Below are 25,760 nucleotides of genomic sequence, written 5' to 3'. Positions count from 1 at the left end.
GTCTTCGGCTATTGAGATTCAGAGTTTTCTCGGCTTGGCCAGATATTATCACTGCTTTGTGAAGGGTTTTTCGTCCATTGTTGTGCCTTTGACCAGGTTGATCCAGAAGGGTGCTCTATTCAGGTGGTCGAATGAGTGTGAGGAGAGCTTTCAGAAGCTCAAGATTGCCTTCACCACATCTCCAATTCTAGTTTTGCCTTCAACATCGGGTTCTTATACAATATATTGTGATGCTTCTCGCATTGATATTGGGTGTGTCTTGATGCAAGAGGGTAGAGTGACCGCTTATGCTTCATGCCAATTGAAGCCTCATGAGATGAACTAACCCATTCATGATTTAGAGTTGGCAGTTATCGTCCATGCATTGAAGATTTGGAGGCATTATCTCTACGGCATGTCATATAAGGTATTTACGGATCATCGTTGTCTTCAGCACTTCTTCAAGTAAAATGATCTAAATTTGTGGCAGCAGAGATGGTTAGAGATGCTAAAGGACTATGATATTACCATTTTGTATCATCCCGAGAAGGCCAACGTGGTGGCCGATGCCTTGAGTAGAAAGGTGATGAGTATGGGTAGACTTGCATTTAATCCCATGAGAGGCCGCTTATATCAGATTTTCAGGCTTTGTCCAATCAGTTCGTGAGGTTAGATGTTTCGGAGGCTAGTCGGGTTCTAGCTTATGTGGTTTCTAGGTCATCTTTATATGATCGCATCATAGAGCGTCAGTGTGATGACCCCCATTTTCTTGTCCTTAAGGACAGGTTCAGCACAGTGATGCCAAGGAGGTTTTTATTGGGGGTGATGGGTGTTGCGGATGCAGGGTCGAATTTATGTGCCTAATGTAGATGGTTACATTAGTTTATTCTTGAGGAGGCCCATAGTTTGCAGTATTTCATTCATCCTGGTGCCGCGAAGATGTATCAGGACTTGAGGCAGCACTACTGGTGGAGGAGAATGAAGAAAGATATAGTGGGGTTTGTAGCTCGGTGCTTAAATTGTTAGCAAGTGAAGTACGAGTATCACAGGCCGGGTGGATTGCTTCAGAGGCTTGAGATTCCGGAGTAGAAATGAGAGCATATCACCATGAAATTCATAGTTGGGCTCCCACGGACTTTGAAGAAGTTTGATGCTATTTGGATGATTGTGGACCAGTTGACTAGGTTTGCACATTTCATTCTAGTTGAGGCTACCTATTCTTTGGAGCGGTTGGCTGAGATCTATATCCACGAGATTTTTCACCTTCACGATGTACTGATGTCCATCATTTCAGACCGGGGCACGCAGTTCACATCGCAGTTTTGGAGAATAGTGCGGCGAAAGTTAGGCACATGGATTGAGTTGAGTACAACATTACACCCTCAGATCGACGGACAGTCCGAGCACACCATTCAGATATTGGAAGATATGATATGTGCTTGTGTCATGGATTTTGGGGGTTCTAGGGATCAGTTTCTGCGGCTCGCGGAGTTTGCCTACAACAATAGTTACCAATCGAGTATTTAGATGGCTCCGTACGGGGCATTGTATGGGAGGTGGTGTCGCTCTCCGGTCAATTGGTTTAAGTCGGGTGAGGCTAGGCTATTGGGTACTAACTTGGTTCAAGATGTTTTAGAAAAGGTTATGTTAATTCGTGATTGTCTTCGCACGATGCAGTCTAGACAAAAGAGTTACACTGATCGGAAGGTTCGTGATGTAGCTTACATGGTGGGAGAGAAGGTATTGCTCAGAGTTTCACCCATTAAGGGTGTTATAAGGTTCGGGAAGAAGGGAAAGTTAAGCCCTCGATATATTGGCTCTTTTGAGGTGCTTGAGAGGATTGGGGAAGTGGCTTACTAGCTTGCATTGCCACCTAGTCTATCGAGTGTTCAATTAGTGTTTCATGTTTCCATGCTCCAGAAGTATTTCGGCGATCCATCTCATATTTTGGACTTTATTAAAGTTCAGTTAGATAATGATTTGACTTATGATGTGGAGTTAATGGCCATTTTGGACCGGTATATTCCAAAGTCGAGGTAAAAAAAATATAGCTTCAATGAAGGTGCAGAAGAAATGGCATCCTATTGAGGAGGCAACTTGGGAAACCGAGCGGGAGATGCGAAACAGATATCCACACCTATTTGAGACAAGGTATGATTCTAAAAAGGACGAATATTTGTTGATGAGGGGGAGAATATAACGACCCCGCCAGTCATTTTGTGTATTATAGCCCCGTTCCCCCATTGATTACTTATTCTGTATTTGTTTGATGTTATGTGACTTGTCGGGGTAGTTTGTTTGGTTTCGGAGATTTTTCAGAATGAATTAGGACACTTAGTCCCAAGGTTGGAAGCCTAAGTTAAAAGAGTTGACCGGATATTGACTTATGTGTAAATGACTCCGGAATGAAGTCTTGATGATTTTGATAGCTCTGTATAGTGATTTTGGACTTAGGGGTGTGTCCGGATATAGATCTGTATGATGATTTTGGCTTGAATTGGCAAAAGTTGGAAAAGTTGAAGTTTGGAGAGGTAAGAAGTTTGACCGAGGGTTGATTTTGTTGTCATCGGGCTCGGATTTTAATTCCGGGAGTTGGAATAGGTACGTTGTGTCATTTATGACTTGTGTGCAAAATTTGAGGTCATCGGAGTTGGTTTGGTATGTTTCGGCATTAGTTTTGGAAGTTAGAAGTTTATAAGTTCATTAGACTTGAATCAATGTGCGATTCGTGGTTTTAGTGTTGTTGGATGCGATTTGAGGCTTTGAGTGAGTTCGTATGATGTATTAGGACTTGTTGATATGCTTAGTTGAGTTCCCGGGGGCCTTGGGTGGATTTCGGATGGCTAACGAATTGAAATTGGACTTAGAAGAATTTCTGATGTTGTTGATGTCTGGTGCCATCACACCTACGGAGGATTGGTCGCATGTGCAAGACTGTAGAAGCGAGCCAGGGGTCAGATGTGTGGTCTTGTAGGAACGGCAGTGGTCGCAAGTGCGAGGAATTTTTCCATATTAGCGAGCCCGCAAATGCAACAAGTCTCTGCAGATGCGGAATTTAGTAGGTATGGCTAGCGATCGCAGAAGTGGAGAGGAATGCACATAAGCGAACGCGCAGAAGCGAAGGGTGGACCACAGAAGCGGTCTCGCAGGTGAGATGGTTGGGCCATAGGTACGGTAGGTCGGGTGTTGAGTGTTGTCCACAGAAGCGGCTAAATGGACCGCAGAAATGAAAATGCTTGGGCAGAATATAAATTCGAACTGTTCCGAGATTTCTTCATTTTTGGACATTGCAAGCTCGGTTGGAGGCGGTATTTGAGAGGGATTTCACTAGATTTGAAGAGTTAAGCAACTTTTGGTCGTTTTTATCTATTAATACTGAATACCCATAGAATTTCCCACCTAGATTATGTGTTTTTAAGGTGGAATTTAGGGAATTTTGGACTGAGGATTGGAGAGTAAGATTTGGGGATTTGAGTGACCATTTGATGTTGGAATTGGGTAATTTTTGTATGGTTGGACTCGTTGTTGAATGGGCATTCGGATTTTGATAATTTTGTCAGATTCCGAGATGTGGGCCCATGGTTTACTTTTTGGGTTAATGTTTTATACTTCAATACCATACAAGCGTGGGGGTGATTTGTGCGCTGTCCAGTTTTTCACGTGCACAGATTATAGAAGGACCTGGTTCTTCTATGTGTTCCTTATACTATTATTGCGGTAATAAATACAGAAAGTAAAGAATACAAGTATTTTTATGTGGAAAACACCCGGCTCAAAAGGTAAAAAAACTATGACCTAATACCCAGTAGAATTTTTCTCAATACTTCACTAAATCACTGAGCCAAAAACAGCATTTACAAAACTCTTGTAAACCTAAGGATTACTTTTAAATCTTTGTGGGAACCAACCTCAGACTGTTGCGACAAGTTCAAGTTAACTTTAACTTGAACACTACACTCAGAGTACCTAGTACAATTTGCTTATAAGAAAGCTGAAAGGTATAACTCAAAAGCCATACTACAATTGAACTAGAATAAAAGGCAGACACTTGGAACTGGTTCTTCTATCTGCTTCATGTAGCCTCAGTTTGGACACTTGAATCACATAGGAATTGCTTGCAAAATACCTTTTTATTTTGCTCTCAACTCTCATTTAACTTCAGCGTTTGTGTGTGCCAGTGAAATGAGAACATCCTGAAATATATAGAGTTAGTAGAATAAGATTAACTAAAGTTCTAATGCTATACTCTTCCATGGTGGAAGAGTTCTAGCTATCTTTAATTTGTAACTCCTCCCTACTCTTCCTGACCCTTCTAGCGGGTATCCCGGTGCTCGGGGCTCCCTTCAGTCCCCATTGCCAGTGGCCGATAGAGGTTGCTTTAAGTGTGGAGAATTGGGTCATATCAAGAGGTTCTGTCCTCGCCTTACGTGAGGTTCACCCCAGCAGAGGAGTCAGCCTTTGACTTCAGCACCAGTTACTTCACCCCCCGCCCAACCAGCCCGGGTGGAGGTTAGTCAGCTAGGGGTCGCCCTAGAGGGGGAGGCTGATCAGGTGGCGGTTAGGCCTGTGTCTATGCACTCCCTTCCAGACCAGATGTTATTGCTTCAGATGTTGTGATCACAAGTATTATCTCAGTTTGCCACAGGGATGCCTATGTATTATTTGATCCTGGTTCCACTTTTTCGTATGTGTCGCCGTATTTGCTCATTATTTGGATACGCCCTGCGAGTCTCTTATTTCATTTGTTCATGTATCTACACCGATGGGCGTTACTATTGTTGTGGACCGTGTATATCGGTCATGTGTAGTGACTATTAGGGGACTAGAGACTAGAGTGGATGTGTTGTTGCTTAGTATGGTTGACTTTGATGTAATATTGGGCATGTATTGGTTGTCTCTGTGTCATGTTATTCTGGACTATTATGCTAAGACGGTGACGTTGGCTATGCCGAGAGTACCACAGATTTAGTGGCGAGGTTCATCGGATTATATTCCCAGTAGAGTGATTTCATTCTTCAAGGCCCAGCAGATGGTCTGACAAGTTGGTATCACGACTCGGAAATTCTTAAGACACCTTTCAGGACCCGATATGGTCATTATAAGCTCCTTGTGATGTCTTTTGGGCTGACCAATGCCCCAACAATGTTCATGGATTTGATGAACAGTATGGTCCAGCCTTATCTCGACTCGTTTGTTATTGTATTCATTGATGATATCCTGGTGTACTCTCGTAGCTAGGAGGAGCATGCCCTTCATTTGTAGATTGTGTCGCAGCGAGTCAGGAAGAGAAGCTTTATGCTAAGTTCTCCAAGTGTGAGTTCTGGCTCAGTTTAGTGGCGTTCTTGGAGCACGTGGTGTCCAGTGAGGGTATTCAAGTGGATCCAAAGAAGATAGAGGCGGTCCAGAGTTGGCCCAGACCATCCTCAACCATAGAGATTTGTAGCTTTCTTAGTTTGGTGGGTTATTACCACCGGTTCGTTCAAGGTTTCTCGTCTATTACATCATTCTTGAACAAATTGACCCAAAAGGGTGCTCCATTCAGGTGGTCGGACGAGTGTGAAGCGAGCTTTTAGAAGCTCAAGACTGCCTTGACCATAGTTCCAGTATTAGTTTTGCCGTCAGCTTCTGGGTCTTATTTAGTATATTGTGATGCCTCTCGGATCGGTATCGGGTGTGTTTTGATGCATGAGGGTAGAGTGATTGATTATGCTTCGTGTCAGTTGAAGCCTCATGAGAAGAACTACCATGTTCATGATTTGGAGCTGGTTGCCATTGTTCACACGTTGAAGATTTGGAGGCACTACCTCTATGGTGTGTCTTGTGAGGTGTTTACTGGTCATCGCAGCCTCCAGCACTTGTTCAAGCAGAAGGATCTCAATTTGAGGTAGCAGAGATGGTTAGAGCTACTAAAGGACTATGATATTACCATTTTGTACCATCTAGGAAATGCTAATGTGGTGGCCGATGCCTTGAGTAGGAAGGCAGTGAGTATGGGTAGTCTTGCATTTATTCTTGTTGGGGAGAGACCTCTTGCGGTTGATGTTCAGGCTTTGGCCAACCAGCTAGTGAGATTGGATATTTCGGAGCCCAGTCGGGTTCTAGCTTGTGTGGTTTCTCGGTCTTCCTTATTTGATTGCATCAGAGAGTGTCAGTATGATGATCCTTATTTGCTTGTCCTCAAGGACAAGGTTTAGCTTGATGATACCAAGGATGTGACTATTGGTGATGACTGGGTATTGAGTATGCAGGGCCGGATATGTGTGCCCAATATACATGGACTTCGGGAGTTGATTCGTGAGGAGGTCCATAACTCGTGGTATTCCATCCATCCGGGTGTCGTGAAGATGTATCAGGATTTGAGACAACACTATTAGTGGAGGAGGATGAAGAAAGACATAGTTGGATTTGTAGCTCGATGTCTCAATTGTCAGCAGGTGAAATATGAGCATCAGAGGCCGAGTGGCTTGCTTCACCAGATAGAGATTCCAGAGTAGAAGTGGGAGCAAATTACCATGGATTTTGTAGTTGGGCTTCCACAGACTTCGAGGAAGTTTGATGCTATTTGGGTGATTGTGGATCGGCTAATCAAGGGAGCACACTTCATTCCTGTGTGTACTACCTATTCTTCATACTGGTTGGCAGAGATTTACATCAAAGAGATTGTTCGCCTTCATGGGGTGCCAATTTCCATCATTTCAAACAGAGACACACACTTTACATCGCAGTTTTAGAGGGCCGTGCAGCGAGAGTTGGGCACTCAGGTTGAGTTGAGCACAACATTTCACCCTCAAATAGACGGGCAGTCCGAGCACACTATTTAGATATTGGAGGACATGTTGCGTGCTTGTGTCATTGATTTTGGTGGTTCATGGGACCAGTTTCTTCCACTCGCGGAGTTTTCCTACAACAATAGTTATCAGTCGAGTATTTAGATGGCTCCGTATGAGGATTTATATGGGAGGCGGTGTAGATCTCCAGTAGGTTGGTTTGAGCTGGGTGAGGCTAGGTTTTTGGGCACAGACTTAGTTCAGGATGCATTGGATAAGGTGAAATTGATTCAGGAGCAACTTCGCACGGTGCAGTCAAGACAAAAGAGTTATGCCGACAGAAAGGTCTGTGATGTGTCTTACATGATTGGGGAGAAGGTTTTGCTGAAGGTTTCACCCCTGAAGGGTGTTATGAGATTTGGGAAGAAGGGCAAGTTGAGTCCTCGGTTTATTGGGCCGTTTGAGGTGCTTCGGAGGATTGGAGAGGTGGCATATGAGCTTGCTTTACCACCTAGCTTGTCAGGTGTGCATCTAGTATTTCATGTTTCTATGCTCCGGAAGTATATCGGCGATTCGTCTAATGTTTTAAATTTCAGCACGGTTCAGTTAGATGGTGACTTGACTTATGATGTGGAGACGGTGGCTATTTTGGAGCGTCAGGTCTGAAAGTTGAGATCAAAGGATATAGCTTCAATGAAAGTGCAGTGGAGAGGTTAGCTCGTGAAGGAGGCTACTTAGGAGACTGAACGGGAGATACGGAGCAGATATCCATAGCTATTTGAGACTTCAGGTATGTTTCTAAACTCGTTCGAGGACGAACGTTTGTTTAAGAGAGGGAGGATTTAACGACCCGACCAGTCGTTTCGAGAGTTGTAGCCCCATTCCCCCTATCTCTGCTTCTTTTGTGTTCTAAAGCTGTATTATGACTTACTGGGTTAGTCGGTTTAGGTCCAAAGTGGTTTTGGAGTGAATTGAGATACTTAGTTTGTTAGTTGAAAGCTTAAGTTGGAAAAGTTGACCGGACGTTGACTTATGTGTAAACGATCCCTGATTTGAATTTTGATGGTTCTGTTAGCTCCGTTAGGTGATTTTGGACTTAGGAGTGCGTCTGTAATGTGATTTGGAGGTCTGCGGTAGAATTAGACTTGAATTGGCGAAAGTTAGAATTTTGGTGATTTTAGTCGGCAATGGAAATTTTGATATCGAGGTCGGAATGGAATTCCAGAAGTTGGAGTAGGTTTGTGGTGTCGTTTTTGACTTGTGTGCAAAATTTGAGGTCATTCGGACGTGATTTGGTAGGTTTCGGCATCGTTGGTTGAATTTGGAAGTTTAAAAGTTCTTAGCCTTGAATCTGAGTGTAATTTGGTGATTTGATGTTGTCTTGAGTGATTCGAAGGTTCGACTAAGTTCGTATGATGTTATGGGATGCGTTGGTATGATTGGTTGAGGTCCCGACGACCTCGGGTGGATTTCCGGTGGTTAACGGAACAAGATTGAAGTTTGAAGAATTGCTGAAGTGGTCTGGTTCTAGTGTTTTCGCACCTGCGGTGGGGAGCCCACTGGCGCGGACCGCAGAAGCGAAGAGGTGCTCGCAGGTGCGGGCAAGAGTGGTTTGGTCTGGAAGCGCATGTGCGAGGGTTGGTACGCATCTGCGTAAGCGCAGATGCGGAAAAGGCGAGAAAGGCAAGGACCGTAGAAGCGGGCGAGGCTCGCAAGTGCGTGTGATTAACCGCAGATGCAGCATCGCTGAAGCGACATTTTGGACCGCAGGTGCGGTATTGCTAGGCAGAAACATATAAAAACGGGACTTTAAGATTTTTCACCATTTTCACATTTTGGAACTCGAATTTTTGAGGATTTTGAAGAGGGTTTTGAACTGATTACTGAGGTAAGGTCCTTGTGCTTATTTATTTTCAATAATGGTATTTCCCCATTGATTTTACACCTAGTTGGGGAGTTTTTGAGGTGAAATTTGGGAGATTAGGGCTTGAGGTTGGGAGAGTGAATTTTGGGGATCTGGAGGGGCAAATGATGTCAGATTTTGATAAATTTAGTATGGTTAGACTTATGAGTGAATGGGCTTTCGGGTTTTGTAACTTTTGTTAGATTTCGAGATGTGGGCCCGGGGTCCGGGTTTGAGACAATTTCGGATTTTGGCTATGAATTTGGTATTTTTCTTGTGGAATTGATTCCTCTAGCCTATATTGATCGTATTGTATTGCTTGTGGGTAGATTCGGGGCATTCGGAGGCCGAGTCGAGAGGCAAGGGCATTGCAGAGTAGGATTTTGCTCGGTTTGAGGTAGGTAACGCTTTCAAACTTGGTTCTGAGGGTTTGAAACCCCGAACTACATGTTATGTGGTTAGTATTGAGGTAACGCACATGCCAAGTGACGAGCGTGCGGGCGTGCACCGTGAGAATCGTGACCTGGTTCATTTCGTGGCATTGTTTAATGACTCCTTCTTATTGATATCCGTGTTTCCATTATGTGATAAAGTAATTGAGTTGCAAAACATGCTAGATATCATGTTAGGGCTTCACGCCGATACTGTTGGGACCCCTAGTGGTCGTTTCTTGTTGCCATTTCACTGATTTCACTATTATTTTGTACTTATTCATATTCAAGTATTTCATATCATATCTCAGTCTCAGTTGTTGTTATTGGCATAATATATCATTGTTTCCGGGCTAGTTTCCGTGACATTGTAAGCTCGTGGGTGAGATTGGAGGGTGATGACTAAGTGAGGCCGAGAGCCTGATTATGAGGGACAGCTATGGGATCGGGCTACACGCTGCAACAGTTATATTGATTATGATAGTTCTTGGGTCGTAGGATCCCCTGCGGAGTTTGCACACCCCTAGTGGGCGCGGATGATATTATTGAGGGATGGATTTCCTAGGACATGGATTTGTCCGAAGTATTAATATCTGGAGATGGATTTCTCCACAGGGTTGGATTACCCTTTTTCCTTGGTACCAGGTGACTTATAGTCAGTGATGAATATGTTCCAGGATAGATTTCCCTGGGTCGGATGGCCATATACGGTACCGAGTGGTTGAGTATTTACATATATACTTGGAGATGGATTTCTCTTCAGGGTTGGATTGCCCTTTTTCCTCGGTACTGAGTGACTCACAGTCAGTGTTGTATATGTTCCGGGATGGATTTCCCTGGGCCGAATGGCCATATTCAGTACCGAGTGGTTGAGCACTTAAGAGTGGGAGTACATTGTGTTTTTCATATAGTCGGTGCATTGGCATGTAGAGGCAGTTGAGTTACATATCTTAAACTGTTCAGATCTGTATTTACCTTATTGCTTTGAGCTGTCTATTTAACTAAAAGCATGCCTACGTTTCTGTACGTTAACTCTATTATATCCGTCGAGGTTGAGTTCGTCGTTACCTTTCAGTCCATAGTTTGGACTCATTACTTACTGAGTTGGTGTACTCACGTTACCTCATGCACCTTGCGTGCAGATCCAGACACTTTTGGTCCTAATGTCAATTGCTGATCGAGGTTGCAGGCTTAGGAGACTATTGAGGTATTTGCACGGCATCCGCAGGCCTTGACTCTCCCTCTTTATCTCTAGATGTATTTCAGTATGTTTTCTTTAAACATTGTAATAGTCTATGTTCTCCTCTAGATGCTCATGAAATCAGTGGTACCCCAGTTTTGGGCAGTTGTATCGAAATTTGGATTTTATTTTGGTTTTCAAAAATGTTCCTTAATGAATTGTTGCTTCTGTGTTTCTTGTTTAAAAATATACTTATGCGGTGTTGGATTCTTGAGTTGAGGCTGGCCTAGTTCCATGATAGGCGCCATCATGACGGGTCGGGTTTTAGGTCGTGACATATGGTTGGTGTTGAGGTGACCCACATGCTAGGTGACGGGCGTGTGGGCGAGCACCGTAGAAATTATAACTCGGTTGATTCCATGAAACTATGTAGTTATCAAATCTTGATATTATTCATGTATTCTCCATGTGTTAGAGAAATTTAGCTATGATTCATTTTAGAAATCATGCTTAGGCTATACTCTGATACTATTGGGACCCATAGAGGTCGTTCTTTTACTGTTGAGTTATTTTCTTAAATTGCAGTTATGTACTCAGTCGCATTCATCATTTGCATAACATATCTCAGTCTCTGTTACCATTTATTATTATATCATGTATCATTGTTTTGGGCTGATTGGCATGCGTGTTGTGAACCCGAAAGACTGGAGAGATTAATGACTTAGTGAGGCCGATGGCCTGATTGTGAGTGATATTGATGGGATCGGGCTGCACGCCACATCAAGTTTTATTGATTCATGATGGGATCGGGTTGCACGCCGCAGCAGGTATTATTGATTCATGATGGGATCGGGTTGTGTACCGCAACAGGTTTTTACTAGCGCTTGGGCAGGATCCGACCATCCAAAGTCTAACATACTAGCAGTGCGCGTAGGTACCGTACAATGCTGAGTGACGGAGTGTGATGCGTAAAAGTTGAGACAGTCAAATTAAGTACTCTGAGAGTGGGAGTATGTGAGGCTATCATTGTGATGCATTATATGCGACATGTACATTGACATGTAGATATAGAGATGTAGCATTCCTTATATCAATCATACTTGGCATATTTTTATCCGTGTTGAGCTGAAACTGTTAACTTGAAAGCATGTCTACATGCTTGTACTATGTACCAACTGATTACAAGTTTTCTCTGAGATATTATTGTCATTTTTTCTGTCATATCTGTACTGTTATAATTTGAGTTTGGACTGTACCTTTCTGAGCTCGTCACTGCTTTCAGCCCAAGGTTAGTCCTGTTACTTAATGAGTACATTGGATCGGTTATGCTCATACTACATTCTGTACTTCGTGTGCAGATCCGGATACTTCTGGACACGACGATTGCTAGCTGTGGAGTTTCATCTGCTTGGAGGCTATTGAGGTAGCTGCTTTGGTGTCCGCGGACCTCGACTCTCCTTTTTTAGCTTATTTGCACTGTTCTATCCTTCTAGACAGTCGTTTTTAGCTGTTAGACTGTATTGTCATTTAGTTGCTCATGTAATCAGTGACACCCTGATTTTGGGGGATTTGTATTGAGCTGTGGTATTTTCTTATCAGTTGTTATGAGATTTTCACTATTAAGCTTATTTCATTATGTTTTCAATTTAAAGATGCATGGTTAATTGTGATTGTCGGCTTGCCTAGTATTGCTATAGGCACCATCACAACATATGAGGTTTTGGGTCATGACAAGAGTACAAGGCCTGTGCGTGCGCCGCGGGGCCTACAACATGAGTATAAAAAATAAAAAAGTATAAATAGTCTAGTTTCATAATTTTATTTCATTCTGCATCATTATGAGATCTTTGGAGCTCGGTTCTGAGAGTTTTGGATTAGATTTTTAATCAAAAGTTTGGTGTAAGTGATATAAATATGTCCTTGAGTTTATATCATGAATTTATCTTAATATTCATCATTTGAACATGAAATTTGATAGGCGAAATTGAAATTTAAGACATCAACCCTAAATCACTAAATTGATGATTTAAATACCTAAATGGACTATAAATAGAAATTTAAGCATAAATTTAAACTCTTAGGGCTATTAATAACGTCAATATGAAATTAGTTATGGGGTTTGACCGAATTGACTTAGGGTTGGCCTTTTGGGGTTACTCTAACTTTGACCGAGTCTTAAATTATGGATATTAGTCCAACGTGTTGTTTGACTTTGTTAAGTGGTCATGTGAATAAGTTGGAGCAATTTGGAGGATTTTGTGAGGGAAAGAGCTATTTTAGAAGGTTGAGCTTTTCTTGAACAAGGTGCGTACACTAAGACTATATATATATATATATATATATATATATATATATATATATATATATATATATATATGAAGTGACGAGTACTTATGTGGATACGAAAATAATATATAAGATATATTATTGTTACTTGTTGTGCATTCACATGACTTGATATATGCGCATAAAATTGTTAGATATGTGATATGATTAATTTTGCAATCTACATGGGCTGGTAAAATGTTTACATGCTAGATTGACATAATAAATTTCACGTATGTTGATTTATACGGTTTGAATCAGAGGCGGATTTATGTAGGGCATTAGGGGTGGTACGACACCCTGACACTCAGATAAATTTGTATATATTTATTGATATGTCACACAAAAAAGTTGATTTTATTAAGAGGTGGCACCCCAATAATAAAATAGTTGTTGGGTGCCATGGTTGAAATGTCAAGATTCCAAGCGCCGGACCCGGGATCAAGACATCCTCTCTCTTTGTGCAATCCATTTTTATTACTTATTCAAAATATATATTTGCTTCCTTTTCTTTTTATAGACCAGGAGTTCACGGGTTCGAGCTGTAAGTCCTTCCCCGGGCCCTGCACATAGCGGGAGCTTAGTGCAACGGGCTGCTCTTTTTCTTTTTATAGACCTTCAAAAATTCGTATGAAGATGATTTTAATAATTTTCTCTTCATTATTCATCTATTTTTTTAATTTTTAATTTCCTTTAGGATGATGGAATCAATAAACATAACATTAATCTAACTGCATGTAGATTGAAGGGGTGTCTTTGCTAATTTAAAATTTTGTTTTATGATGTTTACTCACATTAGTCACTAGGATTTGGATAGAGAGAACTACATCGAAATGAACAAAACTAATATGGTTTGGTGATCACATTTTTATTTATACACCAAAAATCGTGTAAATCGAATCGAATTAATTCAAATTGATCGAACTAACCTAACCCGAATTAATTCAAAACGCATCGAATCGATTAAATGTACAACTTAATTCAATGTCCTTCACTAGTTGTAGATTTTATTAAAGACAATGACACCCGTAGTTATCAAATCCTCGGTCCGCCTCTGATTTGAATTATATTTAATGCATTGTAAATATACGTATTATTATTTTGCATATATGATTCAGATTGATTATTTAGAATTATATTATGAGTATGTGAACTCATATCCGGTTATAAATATGTCATTTTTTGGTGTATGGACTCATGTTTCAACAAATTACCATTGAAACTTTGGTGGGGGAGGTGCTTAGGATTTGACGGTGAATAGAGAAAGGTCTATTGGTTGGCTTAAAAAATTATGTCTCATAACCTTCACGTGGTCTATGATTACATGAGACTAATATTTTAAAATATTAGTAATAATTTAAACATGCTAAATGTCAACATATGCTTATTTAAAAGTTGATTCTAACATTAGTAATATTTAAAAATATTATATATTGCAGGGACAGGATTCGAATATCTTTTAAAATAAATTGGGTTAAATTTTTATATTGATCAATAACAAGAAAATTGATAAAGGATGACTATTATTGCAATATGTTTGGTTCTTATAAGGAAAGAAGAATGGTGAAGGAGAAATAAAACAGATGGTTTACTTTTCTTGTGTTGATGATCACTAAGAGCCCGTTTGGACATAATTGTTTTTTCTTTTTTCCCAAAAAAATTCACTTTTTTTCGAAATCATTATTTGTTCATAAAATTTTCAATTTTCACTTGAAAATGCATTTTGGAAATTTTCAAAAATTTGAAAAACTCCAAAAAGTTGTTTTTCAAAATTTTCACTCAAATCACTCACAAAACTTCAAAAACAACCCAAACTGAAATTTATGTCCAAACACAACTCTAAATTTCAAATATCATTTTCACTTGAAAAACATTTTCACCATTTTTTGGAATTTTACAATTCTTATATCCAAACGCCTACTAAGAGCCAGTCTGGACTTTAGAAAAATTGTACTTTTTCCGAAATCATTGTTTCGCTAAAAGATGGGTTTTGGAATTTTTCGAAAATTTGAAAAACTCCAAAAAGTTATTTTTTAAAATTCACTCTGATCACTCACAAAACTTCAAAAACAACCCAAAATTATATTCATGTCCAAACACAACTCTAGTTTTCAAATACCATTTTCACTTAAATTTTTTTCCACTTTTTCCGGAATTTTACAATTCTTATGTCCAAACGCCCACTAAGATTTATCTGTAACTTTGGTTATCCGTTCAACACAAATGGGAGTCCGGAACCAAAATATGGTTCTTTTGGACAAGTAGCACCTTAATAAATGGGAAAAAAAGATGATATTTTTATATATAGTGCCCAAATACTGGGCGCTATACATTAACGTTAATCGTGTCATTAATGTATAGCGCCCAGTATTTGGGCGCTATATATAAAAAGCTGACACTAATAGTATAGCGCCCAAATACCCGGCGCTATACATAAAACTTTATGTATAGCGTCCAGTATTTGGGCTAGCCATTTCCTATATAAAGAGGTTAGGATTGTATGGAAATTCATTCAAAAGGTGTATATCGTAGAAATTTCCCGGCTACCCATTTTCATACTCTTGTTGAAACGTTTATTGTTGTTACATTCTCCAGCATTTTTTCATTATGTCTGAAGGGCGTAGAATAAGAGTTTCATGATATTGGGGGATGAGGTTGTGATGGAGAATAACTTTGTGGGCTACAGTTTACCTGCTCAGTGTCATGTTAAATTGCCACTTACAATGGAGTACGATAAATTGATATGGTTGTTATGCAAAAAAATGAGTGTGAGGAAACGTTCAGTGATACTTAAAGTAATCGGAAGATATCTGTATTCTGTCACTCCGCAAGGGATTGCTTTTTACTCAGAGTTTAACATCGACGATGATAAAACTATGAATGATTTTCTGAGGACTCCGGATGAATGCCGGGAATTTCTTGTAATCACAATGTTGGAGATGTACGCGAAGGTCGAAGACCTTCCAAAAAATGAGGTTGTGCGTAGTAGAGATAACCCCCAGTCATCGGGTGGTTATTTTGGAGCAGTTTTTGCCGGACAGGTTCCGGATAAAAGAGTTTTTCTTGATTTAAGCTTATCACCGCCGGCGAATGAGCAGCGAGAAAATAATTTATACCCTGCTTTCGATAATTCACAAGACGAGTGGTAAACTTCAATTTTCATTTGTGTTAATTATGTATATTTTTGGTGTATTGAATTTGTATTAATGCCCATATATTTAATAGGGGGTACCGACCGGATATGAATTTTACAAGTGGCTCATCCGGTAGTCATCACCTAATTGAAAACGTCCATCATGGAATTTCATCACATTACGACTTGTAAGTGAAGTGATATAGCCATATGGAAAGCATTTATTAATTCAGTAGCTTATATTTTTGTTGGTTGTGCAATGAAAACGAGCAAGTTGAACCACCTGTACTCACTCAATTGCCCGAAAACGATGTATTACATCGGGATCTGGCAAATGCACATAGTGAGGAACAGAACGTTGATTACGATAACAATGCTGATGAATTCGGAGATGAGACATCATTTCCTCGTGAGGATGGTGATGCGCAGGATGAGGAGGAAGGACCTGATTTGAAGAGAGACCCCCCTAGACGAAGAGTGTACGAGTTCGAAGTGCCATTTCATTCAAGGGAGATTCCTTACATTGATAACTTGCCAACCGTGCCGGATATGGAATCTCTCACAAGGGATTTTGATGAAATCCGGACAGAAAAATGGGATGAGTCTAGACCAACGGTGCTTGCAAAGGGGATACTTTTTTCTAATAAAGCGCGCATAAGCAGGGCTTGTAAAATGCACAACATAAAAGAGTGTCGTGAGATGCAGGTATGGGAGTCAAGTCCGATGGTATACAAGGCAGTTTGTCTTAGGTGGTTTTGGCCATGTAATTGGATGTTGCATGCGACCAAGAAGAAGACAGGTATGTGGAAAGTGGGTAAATACATTCCCACCCACACATGCGAAATTGACACATTCAACGGGAATCACTTCAACTTGGATATTGACTTGATTTCTCTTGTACTTATTCCGCAACTCGAAGCATCCATAAGGTATAAAATCAAAGAGTGCATTACATCAGTCCACCAGGAATATGGCCATACCATTACGAAAAGAAAGGCAACGTGTTCTTGGCGTTTAAGACAACAATTGATGGTTTTTCGCATTGCCGGCCCATAATATCCATAGACGGAACTCATGTCTATGGAAAGTACGATATCAAGCTATTGATAGTCGTGACAGTGGATGCTAATGGACAGATATTTCCTCTAGCTTTTTCTATTTGTGCCAATGAAAGCACAGAGACGTGGACACTATTTTTGAACCACCTGAAAGAGCACGTTGTCAAACAGCGTTTAGGTATTTGTCTAATATCTGATCGGCACGGTGGTTGTGAGCACGTGATTTTTGCCTTACGAAAAACTACTCCAAAATAAATCAAAAAATAAAATAAATTTCTTTTACAGTATAATTTTTGAATTTGCGTGGTGTTAAATACTTGTGTTATGTCCGTAAGTGTTTACATTGTCATAATAAAATGAAAAAATAAAATAAAATACATATTGCATGCATATAGGATTTAATTATGCATTTAAAAGATAATTTAAATAAAATCACAAAAATATGCAATAGTTCTATTTTAAATATTCCACTGTGTGATTGATGTTTTGTCTATGTGTTAAATAATTGTTATAGAATAATTAATATATTTTGTGAAGTTAAAATTGTTTTATAATTAAAATTAGAAATCTAATTAGAAAAAAATGAAAAAAAATAAATAAAAAATAATACATATACACCAAATCGGACCTGGATTAAAATCCAGGCCCAAATCGAATTAATTCCCCCCCTCACAGCCCAATCCAAACCAACCTGTCCGGTCCAACTCAGGAGTAAATCCAAACGACGACGTTTGGTCACACTCCATCAAGGACCGTTGGATTAAATCAATCCAACGGCTGATATCCCCTACCCTTACCCGTAACCCGTAACCCGACCCATTGACCCGATTCAGTCCGACCCCAACGTTAAACCAAACGACGTCGTTTGGTTAAGTGAGATGATCCTGACCGTGAATCTTACTTGATCGGACGGACAAGATCAATCCACCCCTCCCCTATATAAGTTCCAGACCCCTACCCCGGCCCCCTAACTAAACACCCCCCCTTCCTTACTATTCATCATCGTCCCCAAACCCCCACTCCTAACCCTAGCCACCCTAGGATCCCACCGCCTGAAACCCGGCGGCATCAACGCCGCCGGTCACCAAAATAACACCCTAGAATCCCCTGAACATCCTCTACACAGATCTAACATTGGTTTCCTTCGAATCAGGCCCCAACTCTTCGAATCTTAAATCGATGGTTGGCCTGAAAACCTTATCTTCTCCGATGACCTCCAAAATAACACCACAGTTTCTCCTAAATTCCCTCACCAAGGATCTGTTAGTTGCATGGTTCGAATCATACTGGAACTACTCGAATCTTCATTTGAAGATTCGAGTACAACCTGACCTTATCCTAACCTACTTCAAACTCACACCAGTTACCCCCTGACCTCCCTCGTGCCTAGAACATCTTTGGTTTCCCTCGAATCTAACCAGAAATGAGTAAATCCCAAATCGAACTTTCAAGAACCCTAAAAATACCAGACTTTTGGATTCTGTCCAGATTGAATAAAGATTGAGGTTTAATCGACCTTAGTCGAAGTATTTTCAGTGGAAAATACTTCGACTAAGGTCTGTTTGATTTCAAACAAAGTCCAAATCCAAGTCGAGTTGAGTTCAGTTGAATTTAAAGGTTCAGAGGTAATTTCTGTTTCTTATGTGCATTCTATGTGTATTCTATGTTTGTTTTCATTAGTCTGTTTAATTTTTCATATTTTTTTAGTCAATTTTGTTATACTGTCCCCTACCCGTCTACTTGATTCCTAAAGTGAAATGTTTCTGTTGGTTATGTTTGTTTACAATGTGTGTAATCGACTCGATTAAGTTCGTCGATTAGTTACATTATGAATCCCCGTTTATGATAATACATTGTAATAACCTGCTCACCTGTTTTGATTGACTATTATCATGTTATTGTAATCAGTTAGTTAGTCCTTGCTAATTAGTTGGTTCTTGTTTAATAAGTCAGAAAGTTTATCAAACATTTGAGTATTAATTTCTGAGCAGTTGGTTTCAGGCAGTGTCAGTATACTGACAATGCCCCTGCATTCATACATATTTCAAATTTAGTTTGAATTGTTCTGTTGAATTCTGTGTGATGTTGTTGAGATGTTAGGTAAATTCAATTTCACAATTGTTGGGTAGATACAACTGTGTTAGGAACTTAAGAGAATTGGTATTAGCTGTTTTAAATCAGGTTGATAATTAGGTTTGAACAGATTTTTAAATCTGTTTCATAATAGATTTTGATCTTGTATTAATGGGCAGTAATAACAGTAGGATTTCAGGGCATTTCTAGGAATGAAACAGTAAAAAACAGTGTTAGTGCTAGTGTGCTGGAAGTGGAATATAATGGCTATAATTTAAGATACTAATGGGAAACAAAGGGTAATGGGGCTGCTTAAAATCAGGATAGGATCATATAAAGTATTAAAAAGTAGTTTGTAGTGGAACTTTCTCTTTTTTAAAAAGAATAAAGGGGTCCAAGAAGCACTTAAAAGTATAGGACCAGCCCTGTATAAATACAGGGAGCTGGACAGCTTAATAGGGGGGACTTGAAGAGAGTTTGAGAGATTTTAGGAGAAGAGAAGAAGAAAAAATCTGATTTAGGAACCTTTTCAGACAGAAAAGAAAGGAAAGAGAGAAAATCAGTAGTTCAAAAGAAAATCTGACTTAGCAGATTTTAAGAGAGTGAAAAGTCAAATTTGAGTGTGGAAAATCAAGCAGAAAAATCAATTTTTTTTCGGAATCTGAAGAGGAAGAAGAAACAGAAAAGAAACAAAGAGAACAGTCACACACACACACACAGATACATCAGCAGAAACAGAAAAATCAGAAAAATGGGAATTTGAAACTGAAAAGAAACTGAAATCTGAAATATTGTTCTTTTGTTGAATCTGTTCAACTTTATTTGATTTCATTGTTCAGTTAAAATCTGCAGTGTCTTTTAAAAATATCGTCACTGTTCATTTGGGTTCCCCGGATCCTGTTTGTTGCTCAAATCTGCTGAATTATTTGGCATATTCTGCTGAATTTATTACTGCTGCAACTGCTGAAATTTACTCCTTCTACCTTCATTTTCAGGTACATATCTCTTAAACTTTATATTGGAAAGAGATTCAACATGACAAATAAATGAAATTTTAAATTGTAATATTGCCTCCTATCGTTTAAGTTTAAACATTTAAGTTTCAACTTTGATTTCATGTTGGATAGCCAGTAGTGAGTTCGACTTGATGGCTGCAAGTTGATTGTCTTATTTTTTCACTTTGTAATAATGTTATCCATGCTGAAATTTGTAATAATGTAAATAGGAAGCATGGCAGAAAGTTGGCTTTATTTACACTTTACGGTATTATTAGATAGGTATAGCATAATATGGAAATATCAAAGAAAATATGCTATTAGTTTATTTTGTTAGTTAATTAGTTGTTGTTTAAAGCTAGATGATGATTGGTTGCAATTAGCTATCTTTTGGCATAACATTGGTTGTGTTCCTAATCTATAGTTGAAAGACGAGTTAGTATAATCTGTTATGTTAACGATGTCAAATATGGTAAGTAATATTGCATGCAATATCATTTTATTAAGTCAATTAGACTTGTTCTCTTTCTTAATAATAAAAGGGTTTAGGAACTTATACGATGTGAAAGTTAATAGTTGTAATAATTCACATAGATTTAGAATCAAATGGGTTTGATTATATATATAACTCAATCACAGGCATAATTAATTAAATTAATTTCGCCTATTGGATCAAAACAAGTATATGAGAATAAGATGAGATGTGCGAACACAAATTGCAAAACTTTATATCAATGGTAATTAGGAATAGAACTTGCACTAATTAATAATAATAAAAGTTCTTGAAAAATATTCTTTCCTTTATAATTCATTTTCAGTTTCATATACAATTCATTCTTTGACATATATATGTTATATTTGTCAAAAAATAGCATTAATCATATTTTTATTCTGTTCTTTGAATTTGAATAGTTGGAATGAATATAATTTATACTCGGAAATTATCGACGGGCAACCTTTAATAGATTGTGAATTCTTTTCAAAGAATTCAAAGGCCTCTAAAATGGGAGTTCTCATGATTTTCACATAAAAAATGTATGAATATAATAAACAATTTGTGAAAAATCCATAATACCATTACAAGTATTTTGCGCAATTAGGGATGCGTTCGCGTACCCTGATTATATTTTAAAAAGCAAACTCGGATGATGCGTACGCGCAATTTCGAGCGAATATTGAAGAAAAGGATTTTTCCAAAGGTGTTAAATAATTTCATATAACCCGAGGTGTGCAGTTCATTATCTAAACAAAAGGGGTGATGATGTTCCTGATTTTTTTTTTTCGAATATATATTTTATAAAAACTATAACATGGACAAATTTATTGTGTACACGTATGCGTGGCACGATCCTCGGTAATTATAAAAAGTATATAATACGAATATACGTGCGCGTAATTCGTCCCTATAATCGTAAACAATAAGTAAAAAGCGGTAATAAAATCATGCAATAAAAACGTATTTAGTAAAATCAAGATAATTAAGCCAATAATAAAAACAGTTAAGCGACCGTGCTAGAACCACGGAATTCGGAAATGCCTAACACCTTCTTCCGGATTAACAGAATTCCTTACTCAGGATTTCTGGTTCGCAGAATAATAAACAGAGCCATATTCTCCTCGATTCAGGGATTAAAATTGGTGACTTGGGACGCCTTAAAATTCCCAGGTGGAGACTCTGAAATAATTAAATAAATCCTGTTTTGACTGTCCTTTAATTGGAGAAAACTCCCCACGCGCCCCCGCGGGCGCGGTAAAAAGGAGGTGCGACAGCTCTGGCAACTCTGCTGGGGAATTTTATTGTTACTGTAACCCAAAACCATTGGTTCAGGGTTTAAAGAATTCGAGCTTAAAATATCTGTGTTATTTGGCTTTATTTACTATATGATTTTCAACTGTTTATATGTTAATATGCTAAATGTTGCTTTTTACCGCTTTAATATTATTTGAATTGTGAATATATACAACTGCTACGAAACCCCCTTCTTTCTGAGTCTTCTGAATTTTGGTGTACACGTGCGCGTGACCCACCTTTCTGTTAAAGTCATACCAAATAAGACGGAGTTGGGACAAGTAACTAGGCCGGGCAGACTTTCGTGCTCCCGGTACGTTGCCCCCGCTTCGGCTCAAACTGTCCGTTTGGGTAAGCCAGGTTTAGAACAATCAACCTCAGGTTTTTCACTTAGAATAACTCAGCCATGTACCGGATCCCTAGTAGGAACGTATATTTGCATCATGTACATTTGGCCTTGGAGACTCAACACAGGGGTTGGGTCTGTCTAGGACAGGTGAACCCGAAATAAAAAGACCATCATGATGCATCCTACTTGCTACTTGTGCATTTATTTGCCTCGAACATGCTTGTTGACCAGCTTAAATGAAATCATGGTGAGAAGAGAGGAATAAAATGGGTTTTTTTAAAAAAAAATCAAAAAAAAAATATAGTTTTAAATCTTGAAATAAAGGTATCTAACAAATAAAAAAAAATCGAAAATGATTTTTTTTTAGTATAAATTTTCAAAATGAATTTTTGACTTTATTAAAATTAAATTTCAGATACAAAATGAGCACCACACAAAGCCCCTCGTCCACGAGTACAGAAGAATTTCTATTTCAACTTCAAATGTGGTGGTATGATTTAGGCGAAGATGGTCAAAAATGGGTCGTCAAGCATTTGGGAAATCTCACGGAAATTATGAAAGTTAAACCCCGTGATGATCTGATTGCAGCGTTAGTAACTTTTTGGGACCCTGCTCATAATGTTTTTCGTTTCTCTGACTTCGAGCTTACTCCTACATTAGAGGAGATAGCTGGATATGCTGGTTTTGACGGAAGTCTAAGAAATCAAAGCTTGATATTCACAAAGGCTCCTTCGGTACATCGATTCTTCGGTCTTCTGAACATCAGCAGTCAAATCAGGAAAAGCAATGTCATCAATGGATGTTGTTCCTTCAACTTTTTGTATTCAAGGTTCGGAAAGTCAGATGGGTTCGAAATTCATGAGAAAGGCCTAAGGTTCGGAAAGTCAGATGGGCTCGAAATTCATGAGAAAGGCCTTACCAATAAGCAAAACAAAGACACTTGGCAGATTCACCGTCGCTTTGCTTTCATGGTGGCTTTTCTAGGAGTCATGGTCTTTCCAAACAAAGAGCGAACAATTGATATTCGCACCGCAAAAATTGTGCAAATCCTCACCACCAAAGAAAATCACACCTTTGTCCCCATCATTCTATCAGACATTTATCGGGCTTTGACTTTATGTAAATCAGGAGCAAAGGTCTTCGAAGGATGCAAAATTTTGTTGCAAATGTGGGTGATGGAGCATCTCCAACAACAGCCCAAGATCATACAGTATGGGTCAAACAATGATAATTGCATCGAGAGCTATGAGGAAAGAACAAAAAATTATCAGGCTCCAGAAGGGATAGAAGCATGGGTATCTCATCTAAAGGCTTTAACGGCAAATCAAATTGAATGGACTCTGGGATGGCTCCCGATGAGGGAAGTAATACACATGTCAACCTCAAATAGTTATCTACTACTATTGGGATTGAGAAGCATTCAGCCGTATGCACCACTGAGAGTCCTAAGGCAATTAGGGAGATATCAAATAGTTCCTGATGATGAAGATTTGAGTGTGCAAGTAATCGAATTACACCTAGAAGCCACTATTCCCGAGGCTCTACTTCAGCAGATGTGGAATGGGTACCGATACTTGAAAAGTGATACTCAAGTCCCAGACGCTACAAAGGGTGAGATAAATCCTGGATATGCAAGGTGGTTTGAAAAACGGTCTCGCGTGGATGATGTACCAGAGCCTGAGCTAAGAAGTCCAACAAAAAGACCCCATGTTCAAAACTTCAATGATAAAATCCAAGAACGGTTGATCTGGGGAGAAAAGGAAAAAGGGTACAAAGCAACTATCCATGCCCTAAAAGAAAATCTAAGAAGCTTCAGTTTGGAGAAAGATTTGCAAGCACAAGAAGCCGAAGGCGAGAAAAAGAGTCTATCTTGTGAGAATGAAAATCTTCATGCTCGATTCCAAAAAATGAAAAGAGTTTCTGAAACGCCAAAGAGGAGCTGGAAGGATCAAAAAACCATCGCCAATCTCTTTGAAAGAATGCAAGATTATGATTCCATTCTTGCGGAAAATGAAAGGGCATTGAGCAAAGCAAAAGAAAGGATCCAACAATTAAACGAAGAATCCAGATCTAACAAGGAACGCCAAGATAGGCAATCCGAAAAAGACAAGGCACAATTCAAGAAGGAAAAAGACTATTGGATGCGATCAGAAGACCAGCTTCGTGCACAACTAGAAGAGGCAAGAAGATGCAACAGAGAACATCAACAAGCAGACCTCGACAGGGAAAGATCGCAAACAAGATTAGAGCAGGCCAGACTCCGAGCACTGTTAGAATCAGCTCTAGATCGTGAAAACCGTGTTAGAGATATAGCCACCACTCGTCAGCAGCAATTGCAAGACCAAGACCAACGTCTCCAAGGTTTCAGGGCACAAATCCACGACCTGGCAGTCTTCACATCTCAAAGTTATATAAACTGCCAAGGAATGGATTGTGAAAGGTTTACAGAGCATGCGCCCACTTTTGCTCGTCATCTAGCAATGGAGTTGGAAAGGATGTATCGTACGCTGGGAGGCCATCCAGGTCAAGCCCCACATTGAGCAGATAATCCAATATTTCACAACAAAAGTGGAAAGTGGGGCATGCTGTGAGATGTTAAGAATTGTATCTTTTATTTTGATTTAAGTGTGTGTGTTTCAAGCTATTTTCTTAAAGTTTTTAAATGTAATTCCATCTTTGTGTAATGAATAAAAGTGATTGCCTTTAGTCCGAACTACGCAAGGTCTGATTCATGTAAGACATGATACGTAGGCAATCTCTAAGATTCGACCACCACGATAAAAGATATATATAATAAATAAAAGTGAATAACAATAAAAAAAAATCAAGAAAGCTGGGACGACACAAGCAGCCGAGCAAATGCATAATAGAAAGGGATTATTTGTCTAGGAGCATTGCATCTCAACGTGTGATTATATATGTGTTAAACTCTCAAAACTAACAAGTTTGTTCATTTTCAGAATTCAAGCAGTTAGTTTCTCTAAAGAGTATACTGGCATATTATCACTATCACACAAGATCAAAAGGACCAATACCCGAAAGTATGTCTATCCCAGATGTTGACACAGGTATGGAGATAGAGGAGATGGATGTCGGGAAAATGAAAGAAGAGATGTTTAAGCTCAAGCAGGAAATGGCTGAGATGTACCAAGCCTGGTCTACAGGACAGTTACCCCCATCTTACCCAAATAACCTTGCTCCATCAATGACCCAAACTCAGGATAATATTACCACTGAATTATCCCCAAACTTCCCCATTTACCAGCACTACCGAGGCACCACCTCTCAGACACCGCAGTCTCCACCTCCGAAACCCGTTCAATATTTTCCTCCACCTATGACTCCTGTTTTCGTAGCACCTCCCCTTGCTACATTCCACAAATCTCCTAGTGAGCCTACATTCTAGGCCCAGGACAACCAATATTGCCCCCCGGAGCCCACCCTCAAAGCCTCCTAAATTAATTCAACTGCTCCTCGTTTTGATCTCCCAACCGAAATTGACAAGCCAACTAAAAATGTTGAACAAGAAGAGATATTCAGGAAGGTCAAAAGTCTAGAACAATCGTTCCGAGACATGCGAGGATTAGGCGGGCAAGTCAGTGTAGCATACAAAGATTTATGCTTATTCCCCAATGTACAATTACCAGTTGGTTTCAAGATGCCCAAATTTGACCTATACAGCGGGCACGGCGACCCAGTAGCCCACTTAAGGGGTTTCTGTAGCAAGATGAGAGGAGCTGGGGGAAAGGATGAATTATTGATGGCTTATTTCAGTCAA

The 25,760-nt window shown here is 39.4% G+C and overlaps 1 long non-coding RNA gene across 1 annotated transcript in view; it reads left to right on the top strand.

Moving 5' to 3' along the window:
* The window catches only part of LOC142175510 (uncharacterized), a 35,798-nt gene extending 23,987 nt beyond the window's left edge, over positions 1-11,811 (top strand). The window contains exon 3 of the long non-coding RNA XR_012704615.1: positions 11,619-11,811. This is a non-coding gene — a long non-coding RNA (uncharacterized LOC142175510). The remainder of the gene's footprint in view (positions 1-11,618) is intronic.
* The last annotated feature ends 13,949 nt before the right edge of the window (positions 11,812-25,760 follow it).

Source organism: Nicotiana tabacum, chromosome 21, assembly GCF_000715075.1.
Source record: "Nicotiana tabacum cultivar K326 chromosome 21, ASM71507v2, whole genome shotgun sequence".
NCBI classification, from domain to species: Eukaryota; Viridiplantae; Streptophyta; class Magnoliopsida; order Solanales; family Solanaceae; genus Nicotiana; species Nicotiana tabacum.
The sequence above is the reverse complement of the archived record's forward strand: the minus strand, read 5'-3'. Positions and strand labels throughout refer to the sequence as shown.